The 20,466-nt window shown below is 44.3% G+C and overlaps 1 protein-coding gene and 1 pseudogene across 1 annotated transcript in view; both read right to left on the bottom strand.

Moving 5' to 3' along the window:
* Nucleotides 1–20,466, bottom strand: part of LOC109923496 (multiple C2 and transmembrane domain-containing protein 2) — a 432,499-nt gene that overhangs the window by 179,996 nt on the left and 232,037 nt on the right. The window lies entirely within an intron of this gene.
* LOC109923486 lies at nucleotides 8,121–15,526 on the bottom strand (annotated as a pseudogene).

Below are 20,466 nucleotides of genomic sequence, written 5' to 3'. Positions count from 1 at the left end.
TCAATACCTTTTCCTCACCTTAACATCATTAACCTCAGTTCGTAATGTTTCACGTTCACACAGTCCACAATTAACTTATTCATATTCTTCTACCCACAAAGTGCCACAATTTCTCTTTCTTCATACGTGCAGCAGTTTTCTCCCTGCAAATTCATGGCCCTCAAAGTGAAGTTATTTGGTGGAATTTGTGTGTATAGCATTGCAGTTTCCCTTCCAGGCCTAAACCGCTCGATTCATATTCTTATGACATGTCGTTTGCGCAGGTTTTGCACTTTGTCCATCACGCTTTCCCTCTAGCCCAACCTGTGAATGTTTCCCGATAAAAATTGATGAGATTTGATACAGTAGGAACTTCCTTTGGTGGGAAATCCAGAACAGAGTTCTAATCTTTGAGTCTGAGCTGGGCCATTCAGGAGAGCAACTAGAAAGCACTTGTTCACACAAAAGATAGTGGAAACAGGAAATTCTCTCCGAAAAAAGGCTGTCATTTCTTTGTTAAGACCAGAATTGAACAATCTTTTGTCAATTTTAGCTATGAAATGATATGGAGCAAAGGCAGGTAGAAGAGATGGGGGTCCACTCATAATTTAAGTTCCAAGATTTGTATGCCTATATTCTATATTCTAAACAGTGGGAGTCTTGATTATTTATCAAATAATTTAAGGTGATTTGGGTGAAAACATTGTGATTAAGTCAAGCTGTAGAGGTGTTAAATCCACACAATGCATATTATACTAATGCAGACTACTGCTCAGCAGAGAGGGGCTAGAATCAGATGGAGCTGTTAGAACAATGGCCTATGGCTGCACATTTACAGAGGCCTCAGACAATCACAAAAATCACAGTGTTAATTATTGACACAAGGTACATTGGAATTGGCTGCACTACATGAGATAGCAGGTTGAATTGGTACCATTAAGAATGAGAGGATGGTGAGAAGGCAAAGGCTAGATTTTCCCAACACAGGTGGGAAACACCAAGCAGGCAGCTCCCCATGATGCCGAACCCACCTCCCGGCTCCACACCAGGATTTTCATGGGGGTCTACTGTCACGGACACAGATTCTCCAGGCAGCAAGGAGTGGGTAGGCTGCTTCTCAAAGCCAGGGGGCTCATGAAAGGCTTTCCAGCTTAAAGAAGAGAAGAAGGTTGCAGTAGAAGGTAAGTAAGAGAGTCATAGAGTCATACAACACGGAAACAGATTGTTTAGTCCAACTCGCCCGCACCGACCAGACATTCCAATGACCTAGTCCCATTTGCCAGCGTTTGGCCCATGTCCCTCTAAATCCTTCCTATTCATGTACACACCCAGATGCCCGTTAAATGCAGTAATTATACCAGCCTCCATCACTTCCTCTCGCACCTCATTCCATACAGGCACCACCCTCTGCATGAAAAAGTTACCTCTCAGGTCCTTTTTAAATCTTTGCCCTCTCAACTTAAACTGTAGGGGGCTTCAACTCTCCAACTTCTTAGAATCTTTGTGTAAGAAATCGAACGAGCAGAAAGGCTACCGCTGTGGGGGGAGAGAGGGGTGGGAGGGAGAGGCAGGAGGTGGAAGCTCTCCATAAGGCAGTCTGTACCCTGCTCTTCCACTCAGGCCCCTACATCCACTCTAGTACGTTACCTCACCTCACCCATAACCATCCCCCACCACCCCTGCATGCTTCTGAGTACCAGCCCCCAGACTCCTAAGCTGACCTCCACCAAGACGAGATCCAGAAAGGTGACTGGAAAACCCCAGTGAGCCTGCTTTAATTTTTCATAGGACAGAATCACAGGATTGTTACAATTTGGAGGGAGGCTATTCGGTCCGTCATGTTTGCACTGGATCTCTGAGCATTTTAACTTTGTGCCAATCTCCTACCCTCAGCAGTGTGCCAATTCCAAGACACCTCACTGAAACCAGCCTCATTTCCAGGCAGTGTATTCCACACACTAACTTATTCCTATTTCTTTTTTAAACCTGTCATTTGTTGCTTTTGCAGAATACAAGAAAACTGTTTCCTCTGGGGCTTTCAATCCTTCTACCAGCTTGAACACTTTCTCCCTATCAATTCTGTCTAGACCCTTTATAACATTAAAAACTTCCCTTAGATCTCCTCTTAACTTCCTCCTTTCCAAGGAAGACAGTCCCAACTTCTCTCACCTTTCCTCTTAACTAAAGTGGCTCTTCCCTGGAACCATTGTCCTAAATCTCTTCTGTACTCTTTCCAATGCATTCACGTCCTTTCTATGTGTGGTCCCTAGAACAGTACACAATACTCCAGCTCAAATCTAACAATTTTACATAAATTCATCATATCTTCCCTGTTCTAGCACTTTATGGCCCCAACAATGAAGCCTAAAAAACTGTCTGCTTCTTTAACAGTCCTCTCTACCCACCCTGCCACATTTACTGACTTATACACTATCCAAATATCTCTGCTGACAAACATTCTTTAGATAAGAACTCTTTAGTTTATTTTATCTCTCCATCATCTTCCTACCAAAGTTTATCACCTTACACTTCTCTGAATTGAGCCTAACCTTCACCTACTGACCCACTCCAATGTGTCAATGTCCTTTTGAAGTTCTACATTGCCTTACTCACAGTTTAAAATTTTCCTAAGCTTTGTGACATCCATAAACTTTGAAACTATCCCCTGCACATCAAGATCTAGATCACTTGTTGAAAAGCAAGGGTCCCAATACGGACCCCTGGGGAACTCCATTATAAACTTTCTTCCAACCCACAAAATACCCATTACCCACTAACTTCTTACTGAGCCAATTTTGTGTCTACATTTTTACTTTCCCTTTCATTCCATGACCTATCAATTTTCTTACAAATTTATTGTGTGGCACTGTATTCAATGCCTTTGGAACTCCATGTACACTACATCAACAACCTTACCCTCATTAGTTTTCTACAACAAACTCCAGCAAATTATTTCAACACATTTCTCCCTGAGGAAACCCATCTCAACTCTTCTCAATGAATCCATATCTTCCCATGTAACTAGTAATTGCAGACTAACTGTTTCTAAATGTGTCCCCACCACTAAAGTCAAATTGAAGTCTGTAACTGCTGAACTGACCTTCATAACTTTTTTTGAACAAGGATATAATGTCTGCAAATTCTCCAGGACCATCCCTGAATCCTGGAAAGATTGAAAAATTATTACCAGTGCCTTTGCAATTCCCACTCTCACATCCTTCAATGTCCTGGGATGCATTTCATCTGGTCCTAGGCATTTTCAACTTTAAGTACCAACAACCTATCAAATATCTCCTCCTTATTAACTGTAAACCCTGCCAGGGACGGAGATTCCTCACCATGGTCTGAGCAACATCAAGATACCCTATTAATTATATACAATGGTTTCTAAGTGTGTTTGGATGCACAACTGACAGTATAGCTCAGCAGAAGCAAGATGACGTTGGGACATCATGTTGAGGCTGTACAGGACGTTGGCGAGGTCTCTTCTGGAGTATTGTGTGCAGTTCTAGTTGTCCTGCTGTAGGAAAGATATTATTAAACTGGGGAGGGTTCAGAAAGGATTTATCAGGATGCTGTCGGGAATGGAGGATTTGAGTTATAAGGACAGGTTGGGAATTTGTTTTTCCCTGGAGCGTAGGAGATTGAGTGGGGACCTTATTGAGGTTAATAAAATCATGAGGGACATTGACAAGGTGAATGACAAGGGTCTTTTCCCTCGGGTAGGGGTGTTCAAAACGAGGGGGCATAGGGTGAGAGAAGAAAATTTGTGTGTGGAATGAACTGCCAGAGTAAGTGGTGAACGTAGGTACAATTACAATGTTTAAAAGACATTTGGAGAAGTTCATGAATAGGAAAGGTTATGGGATATGGGCCAAGCGCAGGCAGGTGGGACTCGATTAGTTTGGGAACATGGTCGGCATGGAGGAGTTGATCCGAAGGGTTAGGGTTAGGGTTTCCATGCTGTATGGCTCTATGTCCCAATCAGACTGCTTGATTTGCATCCCATCCACACAAAGCACATACTCCCTCCATTACTGACAAAGAATAGCATGTACTGTCTAGAAGATGCATTACAGTCATTCACAAAGGTTCCTCTAACAGCACCTTCCACGCTGGTGATCTCTACCAGGGACAAGGACCCACCACTACAAGTTTCCCTCCAAGCCCCTCATCATCCTGATTTGGGAATACATTGGCATTTTGTCACTGCCTCTCGATGAAAATCCTGGAATGCCTTCCCTGACAGCACTGTGGGTATCCCTATATCACATGGACTGCAGTGGTTCAAGCAAGCAGATCAATACCATATTCTCAAGGGCAATTAGGGGCGAGTATGGAATGTTGGCCAAGCCAGCGACGCCCACATCCCGTGGAAAAGAAAATTTAAAACACAGATAGAAGATGATTGGATAAAAGAACCAGAAAAGAGATGTGAAGAATATTTTTTTACACGGAGAAATGTTATGATGTGTCATCCATTACTTGAAAAATTGGTAAAAGCAGTCATTTTCGGAAGTGCTGAGCATTAAGAAAGAGAAATCTGTAACTGTATGGAAGAAGAACAAGGCAGTGATGCTATTTGGTTGCAACAGGCACAGGAGCTGAAAGACCTTGTTCTGTGTGGCCTCTTTCTGTGCTCTATCACTCCGTAACTAGATATTGGGCAATAAGGTAAACTCCTACTTACAAGGGGCGTCGGGGAGGACAGCAGTCATCGAGACCAAACCAAAATATCTGGTGCAGACTCAACATTTGTAACAATCTGACCAACTGCCATCCATTCCTGATATCTAGCTCCACAAACTATGGAATGCTGGGATCCATCCCTGTATTCAAGGAGTAAAATACTCTCTTACTTCATGTCAAATAAAAATTACTTTTAACAACCTGTTACGGCACAACTTCAGTGCAATCTGTTCAGTTGAATCTTAACTATCAGGTCCAGAGGTAGGAATACTACTACCACTCTGCTACAAGACCCTCTCCTGCCAGTTAGTTCCACTAGGGTAGCCCGAAAATGCTCAGTGACCTCCTCGTTTGGCACTGACAATGGGAAGTGTTGCCAGGTCATCATGACCATCAAAAATTATCAATGTGTGAGCGTGATGGGAAACGTTCTATATGTGCAAACAGCCATCTCTAATATCCCTACACTACAGCCCATATCTTTCAATACTCACAACCATGGTACAACTTAAATTCCTTAAGCTTTCTCCCTCTTCACTCCTGTAACACGACTGGGAGAATCCATAGAAAAAGGTGCAAAACGCTGCTAGTTATTGTGACTATTTCACTATCATTGACAGCACCAAAACAGGTTACTCAGCTCGACATGAGCTCCCCTCACCCTCAGTTAATCACGTCCTGTTAACATATCCTGCTATTCCTTTCTCGCTCATGTACTTATCGAGCTTTCCCTTAAACATGTCTAATGATATCCATAAGGTGGTGGATCAAATGGAAATTCTAATCAGATGTATGTACTTCAAACAGCGGAAGGTCTTTAGGGGAGAACATCGATCAAATCCAATTCCATTTCTCCCAGTTTCATGTGGCAACATTATTGCACAGTATTTATTATCTACTGTGGCTGTGACATGGGAATTAGTAACTCCTAAATGGAGCGTAAAGATGTTTCCAACTACTTCAAGAGTCTGGAGTCACAGCCTACCCAAGCATTGCCAATGGAAAGCATCAACGTAAGGCCACACACCAGACTCCTCCTGCAAGTACAGCAAGACACTGGCAAAGCCCACCACCTCTAGAAAATTCCAGGACTAGGGAGCGGGTTGGGGGGCGGTGTTGGGGCAGGGAGTGGTGGCATCACGTCCAATCTCACTGCTTGGCATGAACATGCAGAATCCTGGAAGGGGTGATTCTAATTTCTGTTGAGGTGACTGGCATAAAACTCAGACAATTTCGAAAAAATGAGCTGATGATCCAATAGCCGTGTATGAGAAATACACCCATATTTTATTTACATTCTTAATAGCTTCTTGCTTCTAATTACCAATTTAACACAATTTGTAAATATTTTTCTCTACTGTTCTCACTTAGTTTGATTTGTCCTTTTAATTGTTTCATAGAGTTCTATCAAATACTTAACACAAATACAATTAAAACAGAGGAAGGGTCACCGGACCAGAAACGTTAACTCTGTTTTTTCCTGCACAGATGCTACCAGACCTGCTGAGCTTTTCCAGAAACTTTGTTTTTGTACAATTAAAACTATTCAATATATTGACATTAAATCGGCCACATCTCACTCAATTTCCAATCTAACAAAAAAATCAATCACCCAGTTTCCAATTCCACTCCAATCACAGATATGTTTAATACACAAGCAGAGTAACTAGAGAGTGTCACAGCCTGCATTCGCTGCCAATCCCATTCTAGAACATTCTCTGCCATCCAATATCAGCCCCGTGCCGCTATTCATCTTCAGACGGCCTTCCTTCCTGCTGGTCGGCCCACCCAAGGGCAGAGTCTTCACAAAATCTCTGCCCCCTCCCCCTCCACACACCGCCCCAACACCCCCACCTCCACCCCACCACCCACCCACACACCACCTCCACCAACCCGCCCTCTCAGCTTCTTCATTTCCCTCCTTCCCTCCTCTTCGAGTCAAACTGGCCAGGGCTCCTCAGCCAGTTGCTGCCAGCCATTCATTTCCAGCCCCAGTGCTGCCATGTGGTCACACTCGGTGGTCTTTCCATTCCAGCAGAGCCCGGTTGATTGATTTGTCAACTTTGGAAAAAACTTCAGAAAGCAAGGTGCTGGACGTCTTGCAATGTTTTCGCCTGATCGCAACGCGTTCAGTTCATTCCCTCGCTTTGTGCAATCGGAAGGCACTCTGTCCTATCTTTTCCGTCTCCAAATCGAATCCAGAAATATTTACAACAGCGCTCAGCTGCAACTGACCATTTAATTGCTGCGGTTGTGTGCAGTGGAAGATCAATCAGTAAGTTGTCAGACGAACAATAGGAGGCAATTATGAGGCGGTACAATACCTATTCAGAGGGGTGTTACAGCCTTCAATCAGCATGAAGTCTAAAGATCACCCAGAAGAGATTAAGACAACTTTCGTGAGACAGATGATTTAAACTATACTGCACCAGACCAATGCTAGTGACACCAAAGAGTCATACATCCAGACTCTTCAAACCAGTTCCGCTTTTCAAATAGTTTGCGGCTCTGTGGCTTCATGAGCTAATTTTGATTTCATACCGTTTCCTCGCCAGTCTGAAATAATCAAGTCTCACAAGTTTCAGCCAAGTCAACAGCACTTTTTTTTTTGCAATAAGGGGCTCCACATTTCCACCATGTTGTGGGGAGAAAAAAAATGGTCTGTCATCACCCCAAATGATCAGCTTCAATTCTAATGTTACACCTCTTGTTCTGTAGCATCACTGTCAATCAGTGACCGTGTCCCTACCTCTGGACCAGTAGGCTCAGGTTCAATTCCTACTTGCTCCAGAGGTGTTTATAAGATGGCCAAAGCGTACAAGTCTATGGGCCAAGTGCTGGGAAGGGGGTTAGAATAGTTAGATTCGATGGGCCGAATGGCCTTTTTCTGGGTAGGTTTCTGGTGACTCTTTCTTGATTAGAAAATGTTTTAAGTCCCATGTCTGGACTCAAGAAAAGGAAATAATTTCTCACCATCCACTCTTTAATCATCCTATACACTTCATTTCAACCATCTTTTCTTCTAAACATAAGCTGGTCTATGCAATCTGTTCTCATAGTTTAACCCCATTAGTCCTGCTATTATTCCATTGAATCTGTGTTACGCACACTCCAAATTTACTGCAGCCATCCTTAGAAATGGTACTTGCTTTCATTTGTGCCTGAAGCCAATACAGTTGCCGGTACTTTGAGACAGTGGTCTGGAATTACTTGGAGGCGTTGTGGGTGTCTGCATGAACACTGTTCCCTACATAAGTACAGCTCTTCAACTCTTTCTATAATGCAACACTCCTTTATTTACATCTGTACACAGTAGGCATCAAATGTAGTTCTCCAGTGTAATATTGATGAGCTCCCTCTTGGCATGCTCATGTAGAGCAATGCCTTCTCTCAGTGATGTGGGAGTATTGTGACCACTGTTAAACATTTCCTAATCAACCTGTTCTGAGATGTTATGACACAGATCTGGAGTAACTGGGCTTTGAACCCAGAGGTAGGGTGACTTCCACTGCACCAGAAGAGTGCTCATAGCTAAGAACACATGTGATTAATTACATCATCATGATTCACATGAAGCTTGTTACACCACAGGAACCAAGCACTAAAATCACTGCATTGTGGATAGAGTCCAATCAGACTTATACTCAACTGTGTAAATATTATGCCTTGAGCTGAAATTCTACATTTGACAAAACGCAACAATCTGAGTCATAGTACAGGATGAGACCATTCAGTCATCAGGTCCATGCTGGCTCCCCAATCTAGTCTGTCCTATTTCCTAGCTTACACCCCCTAGGTCTTCAAATTTATTTCCCTGAAGTGACCATCCAGTTCCCTTTTCAAATCGTTCCTGATCTCAGCTTCCAGCTCACCCTGTGGGACAGCAAACTGTAGGTCGTTCCCATTCACTGTGAAAACATGCTCTTCCTCACATTCCCTTGACATCTCTTGCATGAAGCCTTAATTCTGTGCCCCATTGCCTTGTACCATCAGCTAAAGGGAACAGTTTTCCTGGTTGACCTTAACCAAACCTGTCATAGTCATCTCACCTGTAGGAAATCTCTTCTTAGTCTCCTTTGCTCCAAGAAATACGACCCCAATCCTAACCCTCGTTCTAAAACTATTGGTGACTGGGGAGAAAAAGGCTACTTAACTGGGAAGGTAGTTAAGGGATATATGCAGTCAGAGATGACCACCCCAAGGTATACTTCCTAGGATGGATTAATCCACCGAATGATTTTAGCAATTCCTGGAAGACCCACTATTGAAATGAAGCCACCTATTGACACTGGGTCTATCAAAACCTTTTAAACTGAGCATGTTATTTCTCAGGACAAAAAGGTCAGATTTCAACCTAAAAATGATTTTATGTAAGGGTTAAAGGTCACAAATCAGGAACTTAAGATACGGTCGAGCCATGACCTAAATAAGTGGCACAACAGGTTCAAGAGCTGAATGGACTTCTCCGTTCCTGTGAAGTACAGACTTGGGCTTACATTTTCATCCTTTATGGAGTCATAGAGTCATACAGCAAGGAAACAGACCCTTCGGTCCAACCAGTCTATAATCCCAAACTAGTTCTGAGGAAGGGTCATCGGACCCAAAACGTTAACTTTGTATTTTTCCTTCACAGGTGCTGCCAGACCTGCTGGGCTTTTCCAGCAACTTCGTTTTTGATCCCAAACTAAACTAGTCCCAGCTGCCTGCGCTTGGCCCATATCCCACCAAATATTTCCTATTCATGTACTTACCCAAGTGTCTTTTAAACACTGTAACTGTACACACATCCACCACTTCCTCAGGAAGTTCAGTCCACACACGAACCACCCTCTGCGTAAAAAGTTTGCCCCTCATGTCTTTTTTAATTCTCTCTCCTCTTAACCTTAAAAATATGACCTTAGTCTTTAAATCCCCCACCACAGGGAAAAGACACCTACTGTTAACCCTATCAATACCCCTCATGATTTTATAAACCTCTATAAGGTCACCGCTCAACCTCCTACGCTCCAATGAAAAAGGTCCGAGCCTATCCAGCCTTTCTTTATCACTCAAACCTTCTATACATTTACTTGCCCATACCACTGCCTTTGACTTTATCATGAAAAGGTTTGTCATTTAATCTCCCTCTCTGCACCCTGCCTCACAGCACCAGGGACCCGGGTTTGATTCCACCCTTGGGCGACTGTGTGGAGTTTGCACATTCTCCCCATGTCTGTGTGGGTTTCCTGTGGGTGCTCCGGTTTCCTCCTACAGTCCAAAGATGTGCCATGTGAAATTGCTCATGGTGTCCAGGGATGTGCAGGCTAGGTGGATTAGGCATGGGAAATGTGGGGTTACGGGGATAGGATAGGGGGATGGGTTTGGGAGTGATGCTCTTCAGAAGGTCGGTGTGGACTCGAACTGCTTCCACACTGTGGGGATTCTCTGATTTCACTATGAACAATGCGAACTTCTGGAATAACTCTGACTCCCCAAAGGATTCAACTGAGGAAAATGTCAGTCAGATTTCCTCCCGGCAATTCGGTTTGGGAGTTTTTCCCACCTCTACCAGCAAATTCCAGGGCTTAGCCATTTTGACACATCTCTCTGCAGAAAGATATAAATAACTATCTCACAATCTGAATGACAATGACGTGAGAAACTTAAAAGGTAAAAAATTTAACATTCTAAGGACACGATGACTGAGTGGTTACAGACAGTAGACATCTGATGTACTAAATAGCACATAATGTAACGGGATATTGAATCATGGTGCTCCCTTACTCTATCTACACATTGGCTGCAATCACATAGAGGTCTGAACGACATAGGTTACGGAGAGAAATGTAGCAAAGCTATAAAAAATCCAGCGAGGTTTACTGCAATTTCAAACGTGTTCCCTGGCCAACATCTCTGTCCCAGATTTGCTAAGGTGCTCCAGTGGAGCTCAGCACAAGCTGGAAGAACACCTCATTTTCCACTTGGGGACCCTGCAATGTTCTGGACTTAATATGGAGTTCAATAATTTCAGGTCCTGAGCATGTTCTCTTGTGTCCTTACCCCCAAACCCCACACACCAGGCCTTGCCATCATACGGTCTGCTCTTCCACACAACCCATTGTCAGCTATTCACTCTCCCAAGCTGACCTTGACCCACTCCTTTGTCTGCCCTGGACCCCCCAGGGTCTACGTCAACATCAACAACAACTCACAACGAGATCCTTCTGAACATTTAAATTCACATTCCCAATTACCCTTGCTAACCTTTCACGCCCTTGTTTACCAAAAATGTAGCCAACACTGACTCAGAAATGTTTGAAGAATCCGCTTCCACTTCCTTTTAAGGAGGCAAGTTCCAATAACTCATGACCCTCTGTCAGAAAAGATTTCACCTCATCTCTGTTTTAAATGGGTGATGCTTCCCTTTAAAACAGTGCCTTGTGGTTCTAGATTCTATCATAAGGGGAAACATCCTCTCCACACCAACCATGTCAAGACCCCTCAGTATCTTATACATTTCAATCAAGTCTAAACTTCAGTGGATATCAGCCTAGCTTGTTTTTTTTTATTCATTCATGAGATAAGGGCATCTCTGGCTAGGCCAGCATTTATCGCTCAACCTGATTCAAGAGACAACTACATTGCTGTGGGTCTGGAGTCACATATAGGCCAGTCCAGGTTATGATGGCAGTTTGCTTCCCTGAAGGACATTAGTGAGCTAGATGGGTTTTTCTGATAATTGACAATAGATTCATTCCAGATTTATTAAAATTGGAAATTAATTCAAATTCCACCATCTACCATAGTGGGATTTGAACCCAGGTCCCCAGGATATTACGTGGGTCTCTTAATAGTCTAACAACAGTACCACACTGCCATCATCTTCCTCTGTATGACCATTCCTCATTGGATAACATGCCCATTCTAGATTAACCTAGTCAGGTTAACCCTCTCTGACTTTCAACGTAATTACATCCTTCTTCAAATTAGGCGACCAGTACTACACAGTGCTCGAGTCATGGTCTCACCATTATAACTGAAGGATAACCTTGTTACTTTAAGTATTCAATGTCCAATTGCAATAAATGATAACATTCTATTAGATTTCCTAATCATTTTCTGTACCTACGATTCATGCTCTAGGAAACTCAGATCCCTCTTAATTTTCCAAACTTTAGCGTATGCAATCATTTACATTTCAACATTCATTTCTTTTGAAGATAAAATAGTATGACATTCTGCTCACTTCTTGACTGATACCTTTTCTGCATAAAGCCAAAGTGTTTATGGTTGTGCTTTCAAAGCTTGCATATATTGTATACTTACAGAGAGGTAATAAATAGCAGTTCTTCGCCTGGTCAGGAATAGTTCTCAGCTTGACTAAGATCGACAGACCTTTATTAGGTAAAGATGCCACGGAATCGGGATCAAAGGCAGGCAGTGGATTTGAGGTACAGATCAGCCATCATCTGTTAAAATGGTTGAATAGACTCGAGAGACTGAAAAGTCTACTTCAACTTCTCTGTTCTTTGAAACAATCCAAGGTCAGGTTTCAACAGAAAACCGATCCAATGCCAAAGTAATTATAACATAAAACTAAATCCTCGTTCAAAGCAGAAAGGAGAAAGAAGAAAGTGCAGAGTTATGCATAACTGAGCCATCTCTCCAAGGAATGGTCAATAATCATGTATAGTCTTAGAATGAGGCAGCAAGAAATGATGTCTTTTGGTCCACCTAGCCTATGCTGGCTTTTCCAAAGACCTGGTTAATAGTCCCACTGTGTTGCCCTTTTCCTGATGTCCTGCAAGTCTTTCAAATACGAGCACAAAATCACAGCACAGGAGAGACCATTCAGCCTGTCAGGTCCATGTTACCACTCTTAAAGAGCAGTAGTCCTAGTGCCAATCCCCCTCCTTCCCATAGTCCTGCATATTCTAATAATAAATAATTATAATAAATTTCAAATAATAATAATAATCTCATTCCCTCTCCAATGTCTCAATTGAACTTGATGCCATCACACACTCAAGCAGTGCACTCCAGATCTTAGCCATTCATTACTTGAAACGGATGGCTCAGTGGCTATCACAGTGCCAGGGAGCTGGGTTCGATTCCACCTTCGGGAAACTGTCTGTGTGGAAAATGCACTTTCTCCCCGTGTCTGTGTGGGTTTCCTCCGGGTGCTCCGATTTCATCCCACAGTCCAAAGATGTGCAGGTAAAGGGATTTGGCCATGCTAAATTGTCCATATAGTGTCCAGGGATGTGCAGGCTATGTGGGTTAGCCATGGGAAATGCAGGGTTACGGGGATAGGTTAGCGAGGCAGGTCTGGGTGGGATGCTTTTTGGAGGGTGGTGTGAACTTGATGGGCTGAATGGCTTGCTTCCACACTGTAGGGATTCTATGGATTGTTCTGTTGTCTTTTCCAACTGTACTTTGATGAGCCTTGCACCATGCTATTTTCCCCAAATTCTCCTGCTGACAAATTTCACTTGGGAAAACCAGGTCTTGGAGAATGGCATCACATACGGCCGTCAATATATGGCTTCTGAGACATTTCTGCTTGTTCTCTTTTCCTGGTTGGTTTTGGCAAAATTCTCCTCAGTGCGATGAAGACAACGTGTTTATCACTCAATCTTCTCTCAATCTTTTGCATTGGTCACACTTGGATCTACGGAAGAGTTCAGTTGGGATACTGGCACAAAGATAATGATTGCTTTTCGACCGCTGCCAACATTGATTTCCTTAGTAGCCGTAATGTTCAGTTCTTGTAACAGAGCCTTCAGTTCAAAATTCATTTTCTACCTCCAGAAAAGCCTGGGAAATGCCAGACTCAAATTTGTCCAGCTGTTAGCAATTAGGCTTCATAATTTTGGCGCTGCTGCGAAATAGGGCCTATTTCTGGGTATAACAAGAACCGGAGATGCTGGAGTGAGAGATAACACAGTGTGGAGATGGAGGAACATGGCAGGCCAGGCAGCATCAGAGGAGCAGGAAAGCTGACGTTTCAGGTCGGGACACTTCTTCAGAAATGGGGAAGGCAAAGGAAGCTGGGAAATAAATGGAGAGGGGAGGGGTGGGGCTGGAGAAGGCAGGTGGGATAGTGATAGATGAGTGCAGGTAGGGAGTGATGGGGATTGTTCAGTGAGTTGGGAGGAGCGGATAGGTGGGAGAGAAGATAGACAGGTTACGTCAGGTCAAGGAGGTGGGGATGAAAGAGAGGGTTGGACATGGGATGAGGCAGGGATGGGGAGATTTTAAAACTGGTTAATTCTATTTTCAGGCCATCGGGCTGTAGGCTCCCGAGGTGGAATATGAGGTGCTGCTCCTCCAGTTTGTGTGTAGTGTCATTGTCGCACTGGAAGAGGCCCAGGATGGACATGTCACCCAGGGAGTGGGAGAGGGAGTTAAAATGGTTGGTGACCAGAAGGTGTTGTTTGTCGTGTACAGAGCGTAGGTGCTCTACGAAACAGTTTCTAAGTCCACAATTGGTCTCAGCGATGTAGAGGAGGCCACATCGGGAGCAATGGATACAGTAGACCAAGTTGGAGGATGTATAGAAGAACCCCAGTCGGATATTAAAGGTTTGTATGGTGCCTTGAATGGAGGTGAGGGAGGAGGTACGGGGGCAGGTGTAGCACTTCCTGCGGTTGCAGGGAAAAGTGCCGGGGGTGGTGGGGCTAGTGGGGAGTGTGGAACAGACAAGGGAGTCATGGAGACAGCGGTCCCTACGAAAGGCAAATAGGTGTGGGGAGAGAAATATCTCTTTGGTCGTGGGGTTGGATCGTAGGTGGCGGAAGTAGCGGAGAATGACACGTTTGATGCAGTCTATCTGTACATCCTCCAACCTGGTCTACTGTATCCTTTGCTCCATGAGGCCTCCTCTACATCAGTGAGACCAAGAGTAGACTCGGGGACCGTTTCGTAGAGCACCTACGCTCTGTACGTGACAAACTACAACACCTTCCAGTCACCAGCCATTTTAACTCCCCCTCCCACTCCCTGGGTGACATGTCCATCCTCCAGTGTCACAATGACACTACACACAAACTGGAGAAGCAGCACCTCATATTCCACCTCGGGAGTCTACAGCCCGATGGCCTAAACATGGAATTCACCAGTTTTAAAATCTCCCCACCCCGGCCTCATCCCATGTCCAACCCTCCCTCTCATCCCCAGCTCCTTGACCTGACACAACCTGTCTATCTTCTCTCCCACCTATCCGCTCCTCCCATCTCACTGACCAATCCCCACCACTCTCTACCTGCACTCACCTATCACCATCCCACCTACCTTCCCCAGCCCCATCCCTCTCTCTCTATTTATTTCCCAGCTCCCTGCTCCCACCCCACTTCTGAAGGGTCCCAAGCCAAATTGTCAACTTTCCTGATCCTCTGATGCTGTCTAGCCTGCTGTGTTCCTCCAGCTCCACACTGTGCTGACTCTATTTCTGGGCAATTTTTAATGAACTTTTCTCCCTACCCTTTCAGAAAGTGTACTCTACATCATAACAATTGTGTGGAAATAAATGAATTCCCTCATCTCTCTCCCTTTTGCCAAATATTTCAATTCCGCATCCTTTGGTAGCAACCTTTCTCCCTAATTACTCAATCAAAATTCTTCATAATTTAGGTCACCCCTACTAAATTTCACCTTAACTTTAGAGTCATAGAGGTCTATCGCATAGATGAAAGCCTTTCAGCCCATTGAGTCTGTGCCAGTCAAAAACAACAACCTAACTGCTTTAATCCCATTTTCCAGCACGTGGCCCACAATCATGTGTGTCTTAGCATTGTCAGGGCACATCTAAATACCATACAGAACAGCCCAGCTTCTGCAATCTCTTCTTGTAATTGAAGTCCCATGTTCCTGGTGCCATTTTAGCAAATACCCCCATCTGCATCCACCCCAAGACCTCAACACCTTTCCTGAGGTTCCGGGTTCAAACTCATTGTTATGGCTGGATGCATGAAACGTTTATCTGAACAGGCTCAGGCTCCTTTCTCTAGAAAAGAAAAGACTGTGAGGTGCCCCACTGGCAGTTGTTAAAACAGTGACCATGTTAAGTGGGACAGACGTTGAAAAGATATTTCCATTTATTAGACAATGAAGTTGTAGACTTGCTTGCTGAGCTGGCTTGTTCTCGTTCTGACGTTTCATCACCATGCTAGGTGACAATAAACAGTGGAGCCTCTGATGAAGCAATGTTATTCTACTCCACTTGGAATTTATACTGTCTGGTCCATTTTGGTGAGTACTGTCATTTCTGGTTTTGATCTGTCTGGGTTTGTACACGGAAATGACACTACTCACCGTAACGGACCGGACAGTATTATTTCCAAACGAAGTAGAATAACACCACTTCCTCAGAGGCTCCACTGTTGATGCCACCTAGCATGGTGACGAAACGTCTGAACGAGAACCAGCTCGGCGAGCAAGTCAACAACCTCACCCACAACCCGAGCTACAAATCTTTGCCAAAACTTATAGGACAATCGATAACTCAGAGCCACAACATAAAAAGACAGTCAACAATTAAAACCAAGAAAGAATCGGAAGAAACACGTTTATCCAGAGAATGGTGTTACTCATGAGGGCCGTGTGTGGGAACTTGTTATGACATTGAATGGTAGAGGTAAGCAGCATAAATATATTTCAGAGGATACGTTTAAGTGGAAACAGATAAACAGATAAGAATGTGAAAGGTAAGAATATGCTGATTAGAAAAGATGAAATAAAGTGGGAGTGGGCATCCAGTCCCGAAGAGCTTACATACTTGTTCTCCTTGGAGTTTAGAAAAATGAAATATTTAAAATTTTCAGTGCGCCTGACAGAGTAGATGCAAAGATCTTGTTTCCCCTTGTCAGACAGTCCAGGATCAAAGGGTATTACCTCGGGGTAGGGGCTCACACATTTTAGAGATGAAGAGTAATTTCTTTTCTCAGAGGGTGGAGAATCTGTGGAATTCTTCAGAGGGCTGTCAAGGCTGAGTTATTAAATATATTAAAGGCCAAGAGACGGAATGTTCATCATTAAGGGGATCAAGGGTTAATGGGGGGGATGGGCAGCAAACTGGCATTGAGGATTATCAGGTCAGCAATGAACTCTCTGAATGGTGGAGCAGACTGGATGGGCCAAATGGACTACTTCTGTTCCTATGTCCTATGGAGCATTAAGTCCAGTATAGACCTATTGGAACAGTGCAGAGTTATTGGACCAGTGCAGACCAACTAGACTGGTATAGAACTACTGGACAAGTATAGAGCTACTGGACCAACATAGAGCTACTGGACAAAATGGTCTATTTCTGAGGTGTAAATTTCTATGAAATTTTAAGTGATTTGGACCAGTAAGATTTGGGTTTGTGTGCTGAGAGGATGAATCAAGCTTTCATCCCTATACGAATCTGCTTTAAAACATTAACTCTGCTTTTCCCTCCACAATAGCTGCCAGACCTTCTGTGTTTCTAGAGCACACTATGTTTTTGTCTCTACCTTTCCTTGAATAAACTCAATGGCTCACCCTCCACTATCCTCTAAGCAAAAAAATTCTCACAGACTAATGTCCCTCAGTGAAAAATATTTTTCAGAACCTGCAGTGGTTCAAGACGACAGTTCATCACCATCTCCTCAAAAGTGACAAGAAACGGGCAATAAATGCCAGTCTTGCAAACAATATCCATATCTCAAAGATGAATGATATTAATCCAAGAGAAATGTTGTCATTTTAATTCTTTTTATTTGTACATGGGACTTGGACATTGCTGGTTGGACCAGCATTTCTTGCCCATCCCTAGTTGGCCTTGAGAAGGTGGTGGTGAGCTGCCTTCTTGAACCGCTGCAGTTCACCTGCTGTAAGTAGACCTACAATACCATCAGGGAGAGAATTCCAAGATTTTGACCCAGTGACCGTAAAGGAATGGTGATATATTTCCAAATCAGGATGGTGTGTGGCCTGGAGGAGAACCTGCAAGTTATGATGTTCCCATGTATCTGCTGCCCTTGTCCTTCCAGATGGACTTGGCTTTGGGTTTGGAAGGAATGAAAAATGTTCACAGTTTTATGAGCTGTCCAGGCATAACTAATACCTATGTTAGCCCAGGTTGAAATCCCATCTGCTCCAGAGGTGTGTAACAACATCTCTCAACAGGTTCATGTGAAAATGTCCAAAGTTAGCTGTCCACTGATGACTGGCCACTCATTTGACAAAGGTTGAGGAACACATCAAAAATCCTGGAACAATCAGGGCACAAGTTTATAATTGGCAAGTTTATATTATCTCGTCATTACAGAGATTTGCTCTGATTCTGTGAAACAGAAGATTTAAGACGCCAGGTCTATCCAGATGATCCAGATGCCTCTGACATTTTCAATAAGTCTCCAGGACCTGACTCATTGAAAGCATCAACTTTCAGAAACATTAAAAATGAACAGAAAAATTAGTGATCTGGTGTGCTGTGTAATCATGACAAGCCTGATGGTTTAAAAATGTCCTTATATATAAAATAAAACAATATAAAAATATTCTACTGCCAGAAAGTTGTGCCATGATGTCTTAAAGCCAAAAGCCCTCATGGCTGTTCAGCAAACACAGACAGAAGTAACTAAGAATTCAATTACTGTACAGTGAAGGTGCTCACATAATGGAGATTACGTGAAAATTTCAGGCCGTTGCTTAAAATCCAAGATGAAATGCTCATCGTTCTTTTATTTGTAATGTCGAGTTTTCAGAAGTAGAGTATTTTAGCAATCAATCACAAATCTAAGTTAATCTCCCCAGAGCATGGACGTTGATACGATTGCAGATTATTACGACCAATCACAGGGTCCCGAGGTTTCGGTTCATCATCCTAATTTCCCAATAGGTTCAGGATTAAGTGAAGAAATGTATTCTGGATTTGCGGAATTGGTTTGGTGTTTGAGAAAACAAGACCTGCAAGTTTACAGGAGTACAGCAAGGGAATGGGACAGATTGGAATGCTCAACATAGACCGAGCACAGACTTGATGGATCAAATTATCTCTTTCAATGCCACTATGATTCCACATAAGCTTTAATTTAGGAGGGGAAGACTGCAGTTAAAATACAGAGTTTCAGCTTCAACACAGTAGAGTGAGGAGTGAATTCAGCAGGTAGAATGGTGTCAATGCTGCAACCTGAGAGTCTAACAGAGGACCAATGGATGTAAATGTGACATGATCCTAGAAAGGACAAGGTACAAGGTGGCCACCTTCTTAAACGAATTAACTTCAACTCAAATAGAAGTCCATTGTGGAACAGAAACCAAGGCACCTTTCTTTGTGGGTAGAGTTTATCAATGACTCAGTCTTACAGCTCTTTCCACATACCAGTTCCTCCCGTTCCTTTGCATCTGCCTGGTCATTTTCTTCCCCTCTTTTCTGCTCAGTCAATTAATAAATCAATTAATGCCAATCATCTGCTTATCTAAGAGATAGTAGGAACTGCAGATGCTGGAGAATCTGAGATAACAAGGTGTAGAGCTGGATGAACACAGCAGGCCAAGCAGCATCATAGGAGCAGGAAGGCTGACGTTTTGGGCCTAGACCCTTCATCAGAAATGCAGATGAAGAGGTCGAGGGAGGGTAGGAGGCCTTGGGGTGGTGTCCAGGAGGAGGGGGTGTGTTGGAGGCGGGAGAAGGGGTCAGTAGAGGGAGGGTTAGGTTCACGGTTAAAGAAGTAAGCGCGGAGGCGGCGGAAAAACTGCTCTATGTCCAAACGTGACCGGTATTCGTTGATGTGTGGGTGGAGGGGGACAAAGGTGAGCCCTTTATTGAGGACTGACCGTTCGTCCTCAGTAAGGGGGAGGTCTGGGGGGATGGTGAAGACTCGGCAGGACTGGGTGTTGCTGTCTCCTCTGGAGCTGCTAGCTGTGGAGGTTGTGGGCGGAGCGACGTCGGCATCGGCTGTGGGCGGAGTTGCGTTGGCGTAGGCTGTAGGCGGAGTTGCATCCGCGTCGGTGATGGGCGGAGCGGCATTGGCGGTGGGCGGAGCGGGGTAGGCGGCGACAGCAGCGGTGACAGTAGGTGCGTCTTCAGTGTCTGTGGTGTTGGTCTCGGAAATGGAGGCGGTGGCATCAGCATCGATGGCGTTCGCTGTCCCGGAAGTGGGGTACCTGGCGGTGGTGGATGTGATGTCATCTGCGGGTTCCCCGACAGTGGCCTCATGGCCAATGGCAGCGGGCACATTGTGGGGAAGGTCCTGGGTAGGGTTGGGGATTTGGGGGGTGGAGGAAGCCGGTTTTGGGCGGTAGGCACCAGTAAGTTTACTGTACTTACGGTTTTTAGTGTCCAATAAAGCCGAGTTGAATTGTGAGTTCAGGTTGTGGATCCTACAAAGTATAAAAAACAGGAGAGGTCCTTTGCAGGTCTGGGAGAAGGAGGCTCTGAGCTGGGGTAGGCTTGATTGTAGTGCCCGGAGATGCTGGCGCATTGCTGCGAGTGTGTGTTTCAGGAATCGCAGGGAGAAACGCTTCTGAAGGGTCTCAATGCTATGAATGTAGACATTGTCACGGTTGGGGCCAAATTGGGAAGGCCTCAATGTGGACTGTAGTCCATTGGGGGTGATCTGGTTCCGTAGGCAGGTACTAAGAAAGGTGAGGTGGCTGTAGTACCTGGTTTGCTTCAGGACATGGTCGAGCAGTTTCAAGGCCGAAGAGATTACGAGGGAGTTGCAGAGGGAGAGAGATCCCCTGAGGTTTATCCGGAGGGAGGAGGGTAACTTCTTCAGGCTAGGCATCCTTAGACGAGGCTTCGCAGTGGGGTTAAAATTGTATCAGAGATAGTAGGAACTGCAGATGCTG

Source organism: Rhincodon typus, chromosome 33, assembly GCF_021869965.1.
Source record: "Rhincodon typus isolate 14 chromosome 33, sRhiTyp1.1, whole genome shotgun sequence".
Lineage (NCBI taxonomy): Eukaryota > Metazoa > Chordata > Chondrichthyes > Orectolobiformes > Rhincodontidae > Rhincodon > Rhincodon typus.
The sequence above is the reverse complement of the archived record's forward strand: the minus strand, read 5'-3'. Positions and strand labels throughout refer to the sequence as shown.